Source organism: Dipodomys merriami, unplaced genomic scaffold (genome assembly GCF_024711535.1).
Source record: "Dipodomys merriami isolate MVZ:Mamm:240054 unplaced genomic scaffold, mDipMer1.0.p SCAF_7, whole genome shotgun sequence".
NCBI classification, from domain to species: domain Eukaryota; kingdom Metazoa; phylum Chordata; class Mammalia; order Rodentia; family Heteromyidae; genus Dipodomys; species Dipodomys merriami.
In genome coordinates, this window is record NW_027206290.1 from 37,998,251 (window position 1) to 38,018,702 (window position 20,452).

The 20,452-nt window shown below is 39.0% G+C and overlaps 1 long non-coding RNA gene across 2 annotated transcripts; it reads right to left on the bottom strand.

The window, feature by feature from the left end:
- Nucleotides 1-7,057: 7,057 nt before the first annotated feature.
- LOC138816551 (uncharacterized) lies at nt 7,058-20,267 on the bottom strand. 2 transcript variants are annotated; one of them, XR_011368686.1, is made up of 3 exons: nt 20,128-20,267; nt 12,323-12,547; nt 7,058-7,201 (listed from the first exon to the last, which is right to left on the bottom strand). It is a non-coding gene; the product is annotated as an uncharacterized lncRNA (long non-coding RNA). The 2 variants fall into 2 exon arrangements; XR_011368685.1 differs by lacking the exon at nt 20,128-20,267 and adding an exon at nt 19,693-19,727.
- Between the last annotated feature and the right edge of the window lie 185 nt (nt 20,268-20,452).

Consider the following 20,452-nt stretch of genomic DNA (forward strand, 5'->3'; position numbering starts at 1 on the left):
CTAGAAAATATTCTACATTTGAGCTCCTCACCAGCCTCTTCTAGAACATATTTTTATACTTCCAGATTTTGACTCATTTCTTAAATATAGACATAGACTTTATGTATTTTTAAAAATATAATGGAATGTCAAAATTAATAAAATAATAAAAATGAACAGACAGTAGTGTTAGTGTTATTTTACATTTTATAGAGTAACTTAATTATTATCTACATTGTCATCTAGATATTAATTGTATAAGTAATGAAAGGGAATATAAGATTATCAAGTATAGATATTGCCCAATGAGGTAAATTTGAAACCTAAATTAAAGAATGATAAATTTTAGAACTAACAAAGTCAAATTATTAGAATAAACTATAAAAATCCTGTCCAGTAAAGAATGAAATTAATTTGCTTTTATACAAGCATATAAAACCACCTAGCTTGTTATTTTTGAGTAACTAATATTAATAGTTGATATTTATTCAGTGCACTCCAGGACAAAGATTCTCTCAATCCTCACCAAGACTCTCTATAAGTTAAATACATGTATTATCTTTATAATGGAGAAAGTGAGGCATAGACAGTGTAAAACCTGCCATGACCTCACAGCTTGTGAATGTCTAGCATTCTTATTCCAGGCCTAAGGATTTAATCAGTCTATTACAAGGTCATGCTATTTTAGAATGCAAATAATGTAGTACATTTTTTTAAGGAGTAAAGGGATCTGTTTAGGAATTTCCACAGTAAATCAAGGATATCTTAACCTAAAGTAACAGCAGCCAGGGTGCATCAGAGGACACAAAGGAGGATTAAAAGTAGAAAAGAAGAAACTGTTTTTCAAGAATTCAGAATTGAGAATTGATACAATTTTGAATTCTTGGCCACATTCCCAAGATTGATCCTTTATCATCTGCATTCAGGCTGTACATCTTACATCCTCCTTCCATCCAATCAGCAATACTGTAAGGTAATTAACTGTATGCTCATAGAAGTGATTTGTTGTTTAAGATGCTGGATGAACTGTTGTGCTGGAAACCCCAGGTAATCTGGGATGTCTTGGAGTAGGAAAAGGTATTGACAAATGCACCTGTGCAATCCTCTCCTGTTATGACTGCCCACCTCTTACTCAACTCCAGCAAAGTGGATTCCTGTAAACCAGCATGCTCCTAACATCCTATTTACTTCATGCTCAAGAAATTGATTTTCACTGGTAGACTGAGTGGACTAGTGAATGATTATCTTTTTTTAATCCCAAATTATAACATATCACAATGCTGAAAAAGAAGCTTGTCCATCTTGAAAATGTTGGAGATACCTGAAAAACTTGTATCCTCTTCACCTTTTGGAGATTTGTCTTGTTTATTTTGAGGCGGTGTTATTACACCCTCAGTGCACTCAGGAAATTCTCAGTTACAGGATCAGAAGGGAGAAACTTGGTCTTTGGCAAAGAACTATGGAAAGCTTCTTTAGGCACTGAACATGTGATATCTAGTGAAAATAGGTAAATAGTTATATTAGTCTCCTTTTGTTCATTCTTGAAATCTTAGGAACCTTAGATAAGGAGACAGATGTGTATCCTTTGCTTAATTTTTGTCTGTTTTACTGGTTGTTTTCTTTGCAAGGAGGGCAGTGGGTAGCTGCTTTGTCTATATATACTAATTACAGCATCATTCCTGTCTATATATACTCTTAAAAGTAATTTTTCATTATAATCATAGTAAAGTATAACTAGTTCACTTCGGACATATTCCAGGTGGGTTGGTCCAGCTACAAGTCTACTGTTGTGATCAATCCCACCTCACAAAGATGTTCTGTCAGAGGCTATAATCTCAAGTCAAAAGGACCATGCTAAGTGGGTCCAGAACTTATCCAGACAGTTTCATATCCATCACTTAAGGGGAGTGGGTTTCTTTGCTCTTCAAAACAAAGAAAAAAATAGTTGTTAGGTATTCAATTTAGTGTATAATAGAAAAATGTATCTAATGTATCAAACTCACATTTTTTTCTTTGTGATACTGAAGATTGAAACCAGGATGTAGGCTTTTTCTTTCATTTTTTTTCCTTTCAAAGTGAGATGATCTGAAGTACAGTATTAGGAAACAAATAGAAGAAGTATGGGACAGGGCAACAGTCTTGAGGCTGGCACGTGCATGGATGAGGTTAGCAAATGGAGTCTATGGTAGCATGCATATAGAATAATCTTTTTTAAAAACATTTAATACAAGTTCATAAAATAGCTTAACTAAAAATTGAACTTTCATTATTGATTCATAATTATGTGTGTTTAGCTTTCCAGTTTGAAGGACTATGCTTTCACTTGAAAATTATTTGGGGGAGTTATTATCGATGGCACTTGTAGTGAATTAATTTGGAGAGTATGGTCTTGCTATGTAGGTCAAGTTGGCCTTAAACTCACAATCCTCCCACTTTAGCCTCCTGAGTACTGGTATTATAGGCAAGCACCACTGAAAGAGTGCCGGAGCCTGCCGGCAACAAAAGAAAATCCTGAATTAGGGGGCGAGGACGGAAAAATAAAGACATAAGACAAAGGATGAGGTCGGGAGGTCTGCAGCTCAAGACTGCAGCACCGTTTATTTTTAACTTTCCCTAATATATACTATTAGAAGTCAAGAGGTAACATAAGGTTACCATAGTCCAGAAAAACAAGGAAAATTTCAGAAAAAAAACAAAGTACAGTAAAAACAAGGTCAACTGGTAGAAAGTAAAACAAACTCTGCAGACATAGCAAAGCAATCCTGGGCACCTGGTGTTTTTAAGTAAGCCAGTTCCTTGTACGTGCCTTCAAGTGAGCACCAGGGTCAAGATGATATTTAAACTTTACTGTCAGCTCCCAACAAAAGAGTAGATCAATTTGGACCCAGGACTCCTTGACAGTATCTTGGCCTGGCAAGCAGGAACCAGATGCCTGCTACAGAACCAGCTAAGACAGCAACCCTAGCAGTTTTTACTGGCTAAAGAGCCAGAAGGGCTCTGCCCACTGAGAATAGCAGAGAGAATCTATATCACTTCCGTATCTAGCCATGTTTATTTCTTCTTTCATTAGTCATTGCTTTTGTTATTTGGAATTTACTATGTAATTCTCTTTTTAGTGTCTCATGTTGATTATTCTAGTGAATTTATTTTTGTGAATTTAATTGTTATTTTAAGATAAATGTGAAAGTTGGGTGCCAGTGGCTCATACCTCTACGTCTAGTGACTTTAAAAGATGAGATCTGAGGATTATGGTTTAAAACCAGCCCAGGAAAAGTCCTTATGATTCTATTTAACCAGCAAAAAAGCTGGACTGGAGATATCGCTCAAGTGGTAGAATGACAGCTGTGAGTGAAAAAGTCAAGTGAAAGTACAAGATCCTGAGTTTAAGCCCAGGTACAGGAAAAATAGTGTTCAACAATTCCCATTTTACCATAATAGTATATTGTTGCTTTTTTTGTTCTATATTCTGCATATTAGTGAAAACTTATGTCTCTATAGACAATGATCTCCAATTCTATTTTCCTTTAGCGAGAATAGTTAAGAAATGTGTACTATAGAGGAGTGAATTTGATCAAAATACATAATATATATGAAAATATGACAATGAAATTCCTCTGTATAGTTAATTCATGCTCATAAAACAATTTTTAAAATTCTTCCCATGGGGGAGGAACATACAAAAGAAACAAAAAAAATCACATGGTACATTATAAATACATTAAAAACAACAGCAAGAAAGATAAAACCACTTGTGTCCCTATCTTGGGGATTCTTATCCCCAATTAAGCAACCAAAACACTGCAAGTGAAGTCCTGGCTCAAATGGTGGAGTGCTAGACTTAAGCAAGAAAACTCAGGGACAATGCCCAGGCTCTGAGTTCAAGCTCCAGAACTTTTGTATTTCTGTATTTTTTTGTTCTTTCTTTTCATCTACAATGTGTTTTCTGCTCTGAATTCTTTGTTTACAGCACATGGCTCAGTACTGGGTACCTCTAGATTCGGATCTGCAAACCAGTTTCTCTGTCTCTATTACCACAAGCCCAATTCCTATAAGCTTTCATTTCCCTTTCTACCTGGAGAGATAGTAACTGCTTTTCCAACAGTTATTCTGGGGTGGCAGGTGAAGTGCCTTTCTGAGTTCTTAGTGGCTTGTGGTAACTATACTAGCTATTTAAACTTCACCACATGCACAGCTAATATTTTGATCATCCACTTGGTTCCTATGTCTATTTCCAAATAAATTCCAAACTCTAAAAGGGAACTGACTGTACTTTCATCACTTCATAGCTCTGATCCACTAAATAGGAAACAATGTGAAATCACTTGCCTGGGACATTGTCAAGGAGTTTTATTGCCCTTCTCCCCCCAACTTAGTGTGCAGTTTTTCTTTTCTCTTCCCTTTATTCTCTTATTCTTCCTCCTTCCATCTTGGATTGCTAGATTCCTGGAATCTTAAGTATTTTCTTTGTATTTGCAAAGCAGTATACTTCATCTCTTTCCTACTTCCTCTCCCAAAGATGAATATTCAAACCCATCAAGTGGAGCTGAGTATATTTAGAAAGAACTATATAGTCTTATATAATCAAAGGGAATATAGGCTCCTCCAGGCCCATGTGAGGATACTTCTCACTATTGTAGGACTCTGGTTTGGTCAGCCAGTCTCTTTACAATATCTACTAATCAATACAAACTGCTTTGATTTTAAGGGTTATTTTTATTTATAGCTTGTCATTCTTCTTAAAGATTTCCTAGTTAACAGTTCTTTCTGGTTCATATTTATCTTATACACCATTAGTTATTATATGTATATCATTATCTTACCCTTCTCAAATTCAAGAGCTCATCATTACTTTAGCTTGGCACAGCCCTTTTTTATTGTAAAGGTGATATACGGGGGGGTTACAGTTACATAAATAAGGTAATGAATACTTTTCTTTCCCTCCTTCCCTCTTTCCTTCCTTCCCTCCTTCCTTCCTTCCCTCCTTCCTTCCCTCCTTCCCTCCTTCCTTCCTTCCCTTCTTCCCTCCTTCCCTCCTTCCTTCCTTCCCTCCTTCCCTCCTTCCTTCCCTCCTCCCTTCCTTCCTTTACTTCTTTCTTTCTCTTTCTTTCTTTCTTTCTTCCTTTTTTTATTGTGAAAATACCATACAGAGGGGTTACAATTACATGGACAAGGTAATGAAGACATTTCTTATCAAGCATTGTTGCCTCCTCCTTTGTTTTCCTTCCTTCCTTCCTTCCTTCCTTCCTTCCTTCCTTCCTTCCTTCCTTCCTTCCTTCCTTCCTTTTTCTTTCTTTTTTTCCTTATTTCTTCCTTCCTTCCTTTCTTTCTTTCTCTTTCTTTCTTTCTTTCCTTCTTTCTCTCTTTCTCTCTTTCTTTCTTTCTTTCTTTCTTGTCCTGGGGCCTGAACTCAGGGCCTGGGCACTGTCTCTGAGCCTTTTTTGCTAAAGGCTAGCATTCTACCACTTGAGCCACAGCACCACCTCCAGCTTTTTTGTGTATGTAGCATGAGGAATGGAACCCAGCTTCATAGATGTTAGAAAAGCACTCTACCATTTAGCCACATTCCCAGCTCTTAAGTATATTACTTTTTGAATAGTGTTAACCCCTCCATAATTTTCTCGTGTTTTACCCCACACTCCCCTCTCCCCCAAGTTGTAAAGTTCATTTCCAACATAGTTTCTAGTGAGTGTCACTGTTGCATTGGTTCACACTTTGTCCCAACTTCTTCCTGGTCAATGCTATGCAACTCCACTCCTCTTGAGCTCAATTTACTGCTTCAATTTGTTACACCTGCTATACAATGAACTCACGGCACCAGAAAGTTGTAAGTTAGCTAATTCTTAGAAGTTGTAAGTTAGCTAATTCTACAGAAATATTGGAATACATGACTCAAATATGTTTTCTTCATATAATCAGAAAAAATGAATAAAAGCCATAAGTAGAAGTATCTTTAAAACAAAATTTCCTTAAGCAGGATTTATCTACAGAATTTCACATCAGGATAATTAATTTATCTAGGATCATCTATTAACTTTGGTGTGTAAAAATCTACTCTTTGTTTATAATACAAATCCTACAAGAGTTAGAGAAAACTAATATGAACTGAGTATATGTGGATATATCCACTTCTCTGAAAGTTGCTTTACACTAACTCATTTAGTTTTTGTAACTACTCTTTGAAATATGTATTATCAACTAACTTCTACAAGTGGTAAAATATAAACTCAGAAATGTTAAGTAAATTAGCTGAGTTTATTTAACCAAAAAAGAGGAAGAGCCAGGATTTGAACCTATTGCATGTGGTTGGTTATCCCTTGTAATCTGGTGTTCTGCCCAAATCCTCTTGTAGCACTTTTACTGTTCCTCTATATTCTTACACCTATACAAGCATGCCTTTGCTTCCAATAGCTCATTCTTTCAATTGTTCTTTGGAAAATGAACCCCAGGCTACTGAATCTGTTCCCTCAGAAAGCAAGAAGACAATGTGCATCTTCAGCCGATTGTTAACAATGCAGGAAAGTGAAATTTCAGTGCCTTTACTTTGGGGTGGATACATTCTGAGGTACAAATTCCTGTCAGTCTGATGGGTGCTATCTTGATGGGACTTTACCTCTTATCATATCCATACTTGGCTGCTTCTTTTTAGCAGTTCTGTTTCCCCTATTCCTGTATCATTTTTTTCTCAGAGAATTTTCTTAGTAAATTGCTTACATACAAATCATTGTCTCAGAGTTTGCTTTAGGTGAGTCCAGTCTAAGATATCTTGCCTAAACTTATCAAGCATATTTTATTAAGCACTTATTATATGCCAAATAGTATGGGTAGATGTCATTTCTTCATTTTACAAATGAGTCTTGATAGGTTGCTGTCAATCACATGCCCACCGTCAGAACCAAATAACCCTTATCTGACTCTAAGTCATTTTAATAACCCTTGTGCTTCATTCCTTGAGGTTATGACATTTCCCTTTTCAAGGGTTTCAATTCATAGTTGGTTAAACTCTATCTGAGGAAGACTCTAAAAAGAAATCATTAAGGGCTGGGAAGGTGGCTCAGTGGTAGAGTGCTTGCCTTGCATGCTTGAGGCTCTGGGTTCGATTCCTTAGCACCACATAAGCAAAAAGAAAAAAGCAGGAAGTGGCGCTGTGGTTCAAGTGGTAGAGTGCTAGCCTTGAGCTGAAGAGCTGAGGGACAGCATCCAGGCCCAGAGTTCAGGCCCACGACTGGACAAAAAAAAAGAAAGAAAGAAAGAAAGAATTAAATTTCCACTGCAAACCTAGTATTCATATCATTATACAATTTATTTTTTTCTTACCCAGAGAATGTAGATATCTGTAACCAAGGAAACAATGTTTTCTTGTCTGAGAAAAACCTATGACAGGCCATATAGTTTGTACACTAATCCTTAGAATATTTATGGAGCATATGATTTAGGATCCCTTAAGGTATGTTCAATTCAGAAGAAGATTGACCTAGGAAGACCTAGCATATAGTCTGTTAAGTGTCATATAAAAGTAATGATAGCAAAGAGGATGATACAAGGGAGTGCTCACCGCCTAGTGATTCGTAGGTGAGTCAGTGCTGGTGATAGAGTTAAGGAGCGATGAAGTTTAAGCTTAGTTGTATAAATAACATTTTTGTACTTTATTTGATTCTACTATGTTACCATTCTATTTTATGTTCTGTTCCATTTTTCCCATTCTATTTCATCCCATGAAGGAAAAATGCATATCATAATCATATTGGAAAGAGAGGCTGAAATTACAGACGTAGAAAATGGCTTCTGTCTCTAATTCTTCATTTAAAAACTCTAATACAAAGGCCTAAGCCCCAAAGAACTTGCTCTGGTAGGTGTAGTAGCAGTGTTTCTCTCTGAAAGACAGTGTGTATAGAATCACTGTAGTCTTTAAAGACCCAGAAGATTTTATAGCTATAGTGTTTGCTCCCAAGCAGTGAGTGTTTATATATCCACAGTTATATGTATGAGTCTCAAATTAAGCTTTCGTATTTTTATGTGTTTCTAAATGGATATGAGAGCTTGGAGATGTCAATGGCAACATTTGACAAAAGGGAATGATTTCCATAGAGTCCTAGGATTTCCAAAGAATCCTTACCTTTAGAACAGAAATAAAATAAAGCAGGTGAGAGTACAAGGGTTTGAAGTTGTGCTAAATTCAAACCCCAGCTTCATCACTTAGTATTTGGGTAAACTTGGTTAAGCTGTCACTAGAGAATAGATGGTGTACTCTCAGCTTCCAGTTTCTGCACAAAACCACAAGTCCTTGAGACCCATTCAGGAAAAGAATTTCTGAGTGTCTCACAAAAAGAGATTCCAACAGTGAAATTGAAAAAAAACATTTCCTGTTCCTTAAGCAGGAAATAGGAGTTAAATACTCAAAATGTTATCTGCTGTTTTATTCTGAATGGAACAAATACACATGGTCATGCAGTCAAGCAACTCCCAACTATTAGAAAGTGGTTCTGGGTTGCCATGATGGGTGCTTTTGCTTATTGTTTTAAAATATGCCTCTGGTCTTACCCAAAACATGGGTAACAAAAGGTGAGCTTTAAGGCTTTCTTTTTTCTCACCTTATTGTTCCTACCCATTTATAGAGAGTTACCAATTTAGGTTTTTTTTAACCATTTTAAAGGAGAGGGCAAATTTAGATAGCCCTTTTTAGGTTTCTAGTTCCAGACTTTTTCCAGTTGCTTTTTGGTTTTAACTTGTGATTCTGTCCCTTTTTATATTCATTAAAAATAATATAATTTCTGTTTCCTCACCTATCTATTTTGAATCAAAGATTCTTGAACTCTTTGTGCCTCAGTTTTCTCATCTCAAGAGAAGGTATAATAAGACATTTTTCAGGGAGGTTTAAGATAAAAGTGAATTTAACATACGATTCTTAGCATAATGTATAAATATGGAAAATGCTCATCAAATATCAATTATTATTATGTATTCTGGAAAGTGGAACCTGGAAAGTAGAACCTGACATCTTTTTTTTTTTTTTTTGTCAGCCAGTCACGAAGCTTGTCCTTGACCCTGACCACTTTTTTTTTTCATCAACGCTAGATCTCTACCACTTAGAGCCACAGCTTTACTTCTGGATTTCTGATGGAGCCTCACATCTTTCTTATATTACTTATACATATTATATATAATATATATTACTTATATATTTCTTATGTTACTGAATATTTCTGAAAAAGCTGACTTTTATTTTGGTCTAGATGTGAGAAGTTCATAAAATGTCATTCTGTGCTAACAAATGAAGTGGTGAAAAGACTGGAAAAACTCTTTTTGGATCTGTTAGGGAGAGAGACCTATAAGAAGCTTCAGTGGGAACCAGTGTCAAAATAGGGAAAATGTGCAGTCCTTGATAAAGTACTCAGTGTGGACAAATTTAAGAGTTTAAAATGTTAAGGTGACCCTGTTATGGAGGAGTTTGTCATTTTGTGCTCAAGTTGGAGAAAAACCTTTTATGCTTATAGCACAGAGAGGTTAACAGAATCATTTTTGAAATGCGCTAGAGCATTCTGTTCTTAACAAACCTACCTGGGGGGAGGGGGGCGGGGATAGTTAACCAAAGCTTGACCCTTAAGGATTTTAAAAGCCTAAATGACAGAGAAAGGAAAGTACTCAACTCTAGTAAACTCCAGTCTTCACATGGAGAAGAGAAATACTCAACTGCGATGACTCTAGCCATCCTTTACCATCTTTAGAGGGGAAAAAAAAGCCCAAGACATACTTTTAGCATTCAAAGGACAGAGGCACGGACTCACTAAAATATTGAGACCTAAGCATAGGATCATAAACCTATTTCTTCCTTAATATATTAGGAAGAGCCTATTTACTGATTCTCTTTTACCCAGTATATCATGTCTATCAAGAAAAAAGTTACAAGGCATAATAAAAGTCAAACAATAATTTGAAGAGACAACTAGAACATCAGAGCCAGACATAGCAGGAATATTGGTCTTATCAGTTCAAGAATTTAAAAGTGTTGATTAATATGCTAAAGGCTCTAATGAATGAAGTACACAGCATGTGTGAACAGGTAAGTAATATAATTAGAAAATCTTAAAAAGTAAATAGAAAGAAATGCTAGAGATAAAAATAATCACTGTAACTAAAATAAAGAATGCCTTTGGTATGCTTATTAGTATACTGCACAATGGTAAGGTAATAATCTCTGAGTTTAAGGCCGTGTCAATACAAACCTCAGAAACTGAAAATCAAAGAGCAAAAATTGAAAGAAAGAGAGAAAGAAAGAAAGAAAGAAAGAAAGAAAGAAAGAAAGAAAGGAAGGAAGGAAGGAAGGAAGGAAGGAAGGAAGGAAGGAAGGAAGGAAGGAAGGAAGGAAGGAAGGAAGGAAGGAAGGAAGGAAGGAAGGAAGAGAGAGAGAACAGAAGCTGGGCACTGGTGGCTCACACCTCTAATCTTAGCTACTCAGGAGGCTGAGATCTAAGAATTGCAATTCCAAGCCAGCCAAGGCAGAAAAGTCTGTGAGACTCTGGTTGTTTTTGTTTGTTTGTTGTTGTTGTTGTTGTTGTTGTTGTTGTGTGTGTGATTCTTATCTCCAATGAACCACAGAAAACCAGAAATGGCACTGTGGCTCAAAGTGGTAGAGCACTATCCTTGAGCTGAAAAGATCAGGGACAGCACCTAGGCCTTGAGTTTAAGCCCCATGACCAACAAAAAAAAAGAACAAAACCCAAAACAAAAAAATAGAACAGAATATCCAAGGACATTAAGACAACTATGACTGTGTACAAAATTCTATTACAAAGTATGCATACTATATAATTCCAACAAGTTGACATTCTAGAGGAGGCAAAATTGGGGGGTCAGTAAAAGATTTATGGTACCAGGGTTTAGGTAAGGAATTCATGAGGATTTTTAAGGTAATTTGTATCTACATGATACTTCATTATACATTCACTAAAACCTATAGAATGTGCAACCATAAGAGTAAGCTATGAGCTTTGGGGGATAATGATACTCCTATGGAAGATCATCACTTGCAGCAAATATACCACTCTGAAGTGGGGATGCTGGGTCTAACCAGTGGTTGGCCAAGTGGTGGACAGGGAATTGGGTTTAACTGGTACCATCTTCTCTTCATAGTGGAGGAAGGGGAATCCTACCTACCAGCTGATGGGCATGTCTGAATTCCTAGAGGCAGAGGCGGGGATTTAGATGATAGCTTACTGGACCTGTCAGTCCTGTGCCTTGAACTTGGAGACTGGAGTTTCATGTGACCCTGCTCTCTGACCTGACCCTATTTTAGGGTCATTCGAGCTCAGCAGCCATTATGCCAGGCCTCCTGTGCTGCGATTCCTGTCTACTGTCTCCCCTCCAGTCAGCAAGGCATCCTCTTCAGCTCTCCATTGGAGTTGATCTGGGTGATTGGTATTGGTTTTCTGCTCTTCCTTTCCTCTCCTGCTCTCATGGTTCAGTTTTCTAACAGTGTTAAGTGTATTTACAGGGTTACAGTTCTTTGTGACAGAGTCCTCCTGCAGATGCCAGCTTTCTTAATAGATTCCCAATTCGACCTCTCAAAATGTGGCTTCTCAGTATTGCACCAACTGGATTTACTTTACAACATGTTAACACATGTCAATAACTGAGGCAAGCTGTACATCTGTGGCAGCAGAGGTTAGATATATAGATGTCCCATATTAGTTCTCCAAGTTAGCTATGAACCTAAACCTTCCTTAAAACAGTAAAACCTTTTTTTTTAAGCTAGGGATCATTGTTACATAGCAGACCCTTGCTTATTTGAAGAAGCACACCTTAGTTTGGATAATTCAGGGTCTTTACTCTTCTGCCTTCTCCTTATCTTGATAGCTTTTTTTTTTGTCTGTATTTCACACTTGAATAATATATTTAGCCTATAGTCATTTGTTTTTTAATTTTTTTAGGATTTTAAAATTATTTTTAAGTAGTTGTACAAAGAAGTCATCTTTGTGTGTGTGTGTGTGTGTGTGTGTGCGTGCGTGCACGCGGGTGCGCACGTGTGCATGTGTGCACGTGCACGTGCATGCTGGCAATCATAGGGTTTGAACTCAGGGTCTGGGCACTGTCCTTAGCTTTTTTTTTTCCCCTCAAGGCTAGTGTTCTACCATGAGCAACAGTTCTATTTCCTGCTTTTTTTTGGGGGGGGGGTGGTTAATTGGAGATAAGAGTCTCATAGACTTTCCTGACTGGACTGGCTTTGTACCTCAGATCTTAGCCTCTTGGGTGTCTAGGATTACAGATATGAGCCACTAGCACCTAGCTTAAAAATCACCACTTAACAAAGCTGTTTGTGAATACAGTATATTGAAGGATATTAGCAAACCTGTTTAGCCAGCTTTTCCCCTCCTCCATTGGTGGCCACCATCCAGGGGAGGGTTTTGGGTCTTTCCCAGGCCAGGCCTCCTACAAGTCACCATGCAGAGGATGGTCTTGGGTCTTTCTTCTTTGTCTCAGGCCAAATCCACCAATCTCTGATCACCATCCTCAAGCCACTTCCCTGGAGAAGATCTGGCCTGATTCAAACACATCAGTCATACTATGAGGTTGCCTGAAAGGAGAGAAAGGGGAAGAATAGAGGGCAACATAAAGCAACAGCCCAGGACCACTGGCCTCTTGGTCCTCCTACTAATTGTTTTGAGTGACCTTAAATTTCTCTTTACTAAAGAAATTCTTTAAAAGTGTGCTTATCATTCCTGGTATTATTTCAATACTACCAGAGAACAAGAACCAACCACACTGGTGTCTTGTGCATCAATATCTTGATCCATGCCATCCTTTCGACATTCTCATTCATCTCTCCCCTCTTCACCTCTTCCCTGACTCTTCTCATAGGCATTTTTAGGAGCCTTTTAAAAAGATTTAAAGAAGATTTAAAATATTTTAAAAAATCTGATTAACAGTTGCCTAATCCAATACAGATTTACTTTCATTAAAAGACTAGGGCTGGATTAGAAACTTAATGATTATATGCCTTTGCCTATTTGTTTCTTTCTGACTAGAATTTTCTTCTTTTTATTCCTACATTTATCCTGAAAGTATTAGATGAGGTGTCATCCCTTCCATGACGCTGTCTCCTTTGTGCTCCTTTGATACATTCCATAATTTTAAATTATTTTGCTTATTTGTCTCCCCAACTAAATTATAATCAACGGGAAGGAACCAGCCTTCAATATGGTACTTGCCATATGATATACATGATGTTCAATGAGTCAATAAATTCACCAACAAACATCATGTCCCAAGTGCTAGACTGTGTCATGCTCAGACCATTATGGTTTGAATATGAAATACAATCATGTGCTGAATCCTTGGTCCCCAGGCAGTGGCAGTATTTCTGAGGCTCATCTCTGGTACCTTTAAGGTTGCAGTTGGACGGGCCTCATTGGAGAAAGTAGATAACTGGGGACATGTCTAGGAAGGCTGTTCCTAACCTCTGTCCCTTCTTTGCTCTCTCCTTCCTGTCTATCATGAGAAAAAAACATCTCTACCACGTTTTAGCCAATACCATGCTCACAAGACCAAGCAATCACAGATATAACCTCTGAAACCATGAGCCAAAATAAAATGGTCCTTCCCTTAAGTTGTTCTCTCAGGTATTCTGACCACAGCCACGGAAAAGTAACTAATATACAGACAAAAAAGGTAAGCAAAAAATCAGTAGTAGGTTCTGTGTTGCAAAGAATTTTTATTTAGTTCAAAAGAGAAGAAAAAAAAGTTATATCTTGAAATATCAATTGCATTGTAATTTTTGATTTCAGGTGACCGAAAATAAACTGAAATAAGTATTGAGAAATGAAAAGGACAGCGTTACACATGATATTGCAGAGGCAAGGCTGCCACTGAGCTCCAATTTAGGGGAATCTGGGGAACCAGGCACATTAATATAGTCTGGTTTCTGCAAAGCCCTGGGCCTCACCTTTTATATCACCTTTTCTCTTTCAGCAAGAATATGTAGAGAATAACCCTGAACCTCAGAACACATAGTTTTGTGCCAGAGAGAATGTTCTTCCCTAGTTCTGCCTCTAAAAATCCTGAAAAACATCACTGATAAGCCTTTTGTGAGTCAAGTACTCACCCTGGATGAATAATCACCTATAACCAGGGGAAGACACTGATCTTCCTGGGTCAGGTACCCACCCTGAATGACTGAATCACCTGAAGCCAGAAGACATTGATCTGACTGAGTCAGGTGTCCACCCTGATAACTGAATCACCTGTAGTTGGGAGATGATACTGAACTAATAGTCAGGGGCATATTCTGAGTCAACTATAAAGGAGGGAAGATCAGATAATCAAAGACATGAGAAATAGGGTTGATCTCAGTCCTTGCTTTTTCAAACTTGGTTCATAGCTTTATCTGTGGTTCATTTAAAATGAATCTACTGAACTTGAATATTTATTTAACTAACTCCAAGTGATTTGGTTAATGTACAAATTTTAAGACACAGGGCTACACTAGCCAAAATAGTTGTTCTTTCTTTGGAGGCCGGGAAAATTAGCACTAGTCTGTAACAGGAGATGTTTAAGATCATATTTGCAAGATCATCTTGATTCCTTAAAAGTTAAAATATCCCAAGTGATCACAAACAAGACCATACTAAAGCTACCAGCAGCACAACTATGTTTATTGCAGCATTATTTACCATAGCTAAGATATGGAACCAACCCAGATGTCCCTCAGTAGATGTATGGATCAAGAAAATGTGGTATATATCCACAATGGACTTCTATGCCTCCATCAGAAAGAATGACACTGCCCCATTTGTTAGGAAATGGAAAAACTTGGAAAAATTATATTAAGTGGAGTAAGCCAGGCCCAAAGAAACATAGGTCCCATGGTTTCCCTTATTTGCAATAACTAGTATATGTCTGAGACAAGCAGAAACGGTCAGATAAGTTGATGTTAGGTGAAATGAACCCCAAGATAAGTATTCAAATGTTTTTTTCTTTCATGCAATTGTTTCTAACATATTTATAAGATGATTTCTTTGTTGCTTTGTATGTCCCTCCCCCATGGTATAACCCTTACTTTCACTGTATTTGATGTTGGTATAATTTGTGGAGGGGAAGGAAAAAAACAAATTGTTTAAATAGGGATACAGGTGGACCCATTGCAACAATGAGATGTACAAATCGTTATGTCAAAAAACGAACTTTACAATTGGGGGGGGGAGTAGAGGGGTGGTGAGAGGGCTGGGAAGGGATGGGAAGGGGAAACAAAGGATGAGGCAACAATGCTTGATAAGAAATGTACTCATTATCTTGCCCATGTAATTGTAACCCCTCTGTATGGTATTTTCACAATAAAAAAAAGTTAAAATATCATGAAAAGCTTTGGATTTTTTAAATTTTACAAATGCTATTTTTCTGAGATAGTATGCAAAGAAATAACATTTCAACTTCCTTTATAACATTTACCTGTCATCTCACATCCCAGCGACTTAATATTAATGCCTATAAAGCCTCATTTCCATATCAGTGTTTGGCTTTCCCTCTCTTTGTTCCTCTCTCTCCTTCCTCCCCAACATCCCTAGTGCTATCCTGAGCTTTTTTTTTTTCTCTCCTTAAGGCTAGCACTTAAGCACAGCTCCATTCCTGCCTTTTTTTGAAGATTTAATGGAGATAGGATTCTTGTGGACCTTCCCCACCCAGGTGGACTTCAAACTGCAATCCTCATATGTCAGCCTTCTGAGTAGCTAGGATTACAGGTGAGTCATTGGTGCATGGCTCCTGACTTTTTCTGGAGCTCCACTCTCACTAAGTTTTCCCAAGATGATTCTTTTACTCTCAGAGTGGTCCTACCATGGGGTCATTAGTACATCTTCTGGGCTTGTATGTGTCAGTTGGTCAAAAAGCGTGAGTTTCTAGATCCTGTGTACTGAGGACTGTACTTCAAGACCTCACAACTGCTCAGTTTCCTTGATTATGGCTGGTGCCCTACAACTTGAACCATGCCTCCAGCCTAGATTTTTTGCCAGCTATTTGGAGGTAGGGTCTGCTTGAATTTTCTTCAAATATCAATCCTCTGGACTCAGCCTCCTAAGTAGCAAGGATTACAAGCATGAGCTACAAGCTTCTGTCAGTAACACAATTCTTATGTTTATCAATCTTCTTATGCATAACAGGGGAGGTATAGAAGATAGTGATAGCAAATTATTTTTGTTTTGGCTACATGGAGCAAGAAATATGTCCAAGAATCAATTATCTTTCTCTTCTCTGAAAATCAGGACTTAAAAAAAAATAATCTTTGCTACTAGTTAAAACAGGGTTGAGTATAGACTCCCAAAGGGTTAAAGTGTAGTTCCAAAGGAACATTGAGTTTTTAAACAATTGTTTCTGGTTTCTTATAGTGGTACTTTTTTGATTAATAGTTTAAATCATTTTAGATTTTTTTTCTTCTTAAGACAGAATTTAAGCCATATTAGGTTTTCATATCAACGTATTTCATATCATCATATTTTATACAGAGGCAGAGTTTGAGAATTCTCCCTCCTTCCCTCCTTCCCTCCCTCCCTCCTTCCCTTCCTTCTTTTCTTCTTTCCTTTCTTCCTTCCTTCCTTCCTTCCTTCCTTCCTATCTTCCTTCCTTCCTTCCTTCCAGCTTGCTTGCTTTCCACTGGTGCTCTGCTTCTTGAGACACATCACTAGCCCAGCTTTTTGCTATTTAATTGGAGATAAGGATCACACAGGTCTTTGTGTCCAGGTTGGTTTCCAACTTCTCTCTTCAAATCTCAGTCTACTGAGGATTACAGGCATGAGTCTTCGGCATCCAACTTGAAAGATTCTTATTTATGCAAAGGAAATTGGAAACAAGAGTTTTTCTGTTTACAAAATAGACTTACGTGCTGTGCAAAAGTGCTGGTGTTAGAATCAACTCCAAATGGATCAAAGACCTTGGAGTCAAAGGAGACACCCTGAAAACATTACAGGATGGAATAGGAGAAACCCTAGGTCTCCTTGGCATAGGACAAAATTTTCTTAATAGAGACCCAGAAACACAACAAATCACAGAAAGGTTGGACAAATGGGATTGCATGAAGTTTCAGAGCTTCTGCATGGAAAAGGACATAACTAGCAAGATCAATAGAAAGCCCATGGACTGGGAGAAGATCTTCACTAGCCATACAACCGACAAGGGTCTCATATCTAAAATATACCTGGAACTCAAAAAATTAAATCCCCCAACAACAAATCCTCAAAGAAACAACTGTCCAATAAATAAGTGGGCTAAAGACTTAAAGAGAAACTTCTCTGAAGAGGAAAGAAGGATGGCCAATAGACAAATAGCCATAGAAGAAATGCAAATCAAAACAACATTTAGATACCACCTCACCCAAGTTAGAATGGCTATAATCAAGAACTCTAATAGCAACAGATGCTGGAGGGGATGTGGCCAGAAGGGAAGCCTACTGCATTATTGGTAGGAGTGTAAACTTGTTCAACCACTTCAGAAAGTAGTATGGAGGTTCCTCAAAAGACTCCACATAGAGCTCCCCTATGACCCCACAACCCACTTTTGGGCATTTACCCAATTGATCACAAACAAGACCATACTAAAGCTACTAGCACAACTATGTGTATTGCAGCATTATTTACCATAGCTTAGATATGGAACCAATCCAGATGTCTCTCAGTAGATGAATGGATCAAGAAAATGTGGTATATATACACAGTGGAATTCTATGCCTCCATCAGAAAGAATAACATTGCCCCATTTGTTAAGAAATGGAAAGACTTGGAAAAATTATATTAAGTGAAGCCAGGCCCAAAGAAACATAGGTCCCATGCAATAGCTAGTATATGTCTGAGACAAGCAGAAAAGGTCAGATAAGATGATAAGTGAAAGAACCCCAAGATAAGGACACAAGTGGTTTTCTCTTTCTTGCTATTGTTTCTAATGTATTTATAAGGTGATTTTTTTGTTGCTTTGTATGTCCTTCCCCCACGGTATAACCCCTATTTTCACTGTATTTGATGCTGGTATAATTTGGGGAGGGGAAGGGAAAAAGCAAATTGTTTAAATAAGGATATAGGTTGACCCATGGCAACAATGAGATGTACAAGACCGCTATGTGGAAAAATGAACTTTACAATTTAGGTGGATGGGGAAGAGGGGGAAGAGTGTAGTTGTGGAGATGGGAGGGAAGGGATGGTAGGGGAAAAACAAAGGAGGCAACAATACTTGATAAGAAATGTACTCATTACCTTGCTCATGTAACTGTAACCCCTCTGGTACAGTATTTTCACACACACAAAAAAAAACTTACTAAAAAAAAGTGCTGGTGTTGCAAGCCTGTAATCTCAGCTACTGGAGAGGCAGAGAAAAGGTGGATATTGGTTCAAGGTCAGCATAGGCAAAAGTTATTGAAACCCATATCTTAACCAACTAGGTGTTATGGTATTTGTGCATTTGCATTCTTAGCTATGTAGGTGGTACACCCGAGGTCTGAAGCTGGCTCCAGATTAAAGCATAACACTCTATTTAAAAAATAAAACAAAAATAAAAATCTTGGAGACATGGATCAAGAGTTAGAGGGCCTGTCTTGGAAATTTAAGGCTCAGAGTTCAAATTCTAATGCTGAAGAGAAAGAGGAAGAGAGAGGGGGAAAGTGAGGGGAAGAGAGGGGGGGCAGGCCTATACAACTAAGGAACACTTCTTAACATGTACTGGATGAATCTCAAGTGACTCTCCTCTTATTGTGTGCTATTGACTCTACAACTTTGTAGGACACTTCATCAAAGAATAAGGGAAAGAACAAAGAACCATGTTGCAACAGACAGGCTAGGTACCATTGTGTTTGGATGAAATATTTATAACATCATACAATAAAGGAATATACCATATGTTGAATCATGTCCCTTTTATTTTCAGAGCACATAAGATTAGACTGTTTCTAAGACAGCAACCCTTCATTTGAGTTGTAATGAAATTAGTAGCCAAGAACCATGATCTTCATTCGGTCCAGAGACTTATTACACGATAGGTAAATTGTTTCTCCTTAAGGAAGCCCTTAAGACAACGCTGAACCAGTCTAGGTGCAGATTATCCAGGAGCTGATACAGAATCAGTTTTGCTGGAAACTTTTTCAATCTAGACCAAATTCTGAAACTAGGTCATAAAAGCCTGAGATGGAACACTTATGAGCTACAGAAAGCAAGACAATCCATCGAGGCCCAGACTGTGAAAGGTGGACAGACAAACGAAGTTTATTTACACTATTTATATCAGAAAGAGAGAGACTACTTTGTCCTGGGCTAGAAACCCAGAACCAAGAGCAGCCTCAACCACCAAACCTCTAAGCCTCCAATGGGCAACCCCGACCCCCGACCTTTATTAGTCGGTCTGCAAACCTCCAAACCTCAGACCTCCAAAGCTCCAGAGCTCGGAACCTCCAAAGGGCAAGGCTTTCCCTTTCTAACCTTCCTCCTTCACCGCAGGCCTCTCCACTCTGCACAGGCCTGCCTGCCTGCTCTGCTCCGGAGGCCTCTCCAGAGGAGGCCCGAATGACCCCCAGGGGAGGCCCGAATGACCTCCCGAGGAGGCCCCGATGACCTCCAAAGAAGGGCCCAAGTGGCCTCTCGAGGCCTGCCTAGCAAGCTTTCCCCTCCTGCTATCTCTCTCCACTCCTACTGCTGTCTGGTTTTTCCCTTACTCTCCCTGGCCTCAGGACCCCGGTCTTTCCCTTACTCATACCCTGACTCCCCATAATCGCTCCTCCGGCCTCTGGTTTTTCCCCTACTCCCAGGCCTCTGCGCGCGCAGCCTATATATACCCGGATAGGCTTTGTCCCTCCCCCACTAACGGTTTCTAACCACTATTCATGCTCCTCCCCCAAGTAGCCCCCTGTCCAATCCCAATCGGCAGCTCACCATGTGGGGCTCAATGCCCCACCCCCTCCAATAGCACACCCCGCCCCCTTTCGGCAGCATGTCCCGCCCCTTTCCACGGCATGGCACGCCCCTCCGGCGGCGCCCCGTGGCGCGGTGACGTCACCTCTCCAAGCCCTGCTTTGTTCCGTGGCGGGGTCTGTGGTGAGGCTCGCCTCTTGATGCCCCGCCCCCTCCAGCAGGCCAATTGGCGCTGATTATCAGGGCCCCACGGGTTATTCCCAGACCCATTGAAGACAACCTGATGGTTAGGCATCACCACGGCCTGTAGGATGCTCTAGGAGAACCAACTTCGAGATTCATCACTTAAGCGAGATAAGCGAACAGACTATCTTCATGTCAAGAGGCCTCCCGGCCCCAGGCAGCAGCCATGTCACCCGGGATTTCTGCATCACGGCTCACTGGAGAGCTGGGAAGGGCTGGGCTGCGAGTGGAGACAGTTAGGGTGATCTAACGGCCTGACCTCCGCGTGACGACCCTGGGCCGGGACTGAAGATCAGGTGACGCTTCTGCGTCACCAGCGGGAGCATGCGCAGTAAGAGCAGCTGGGGATGGGGTGTGGGGGC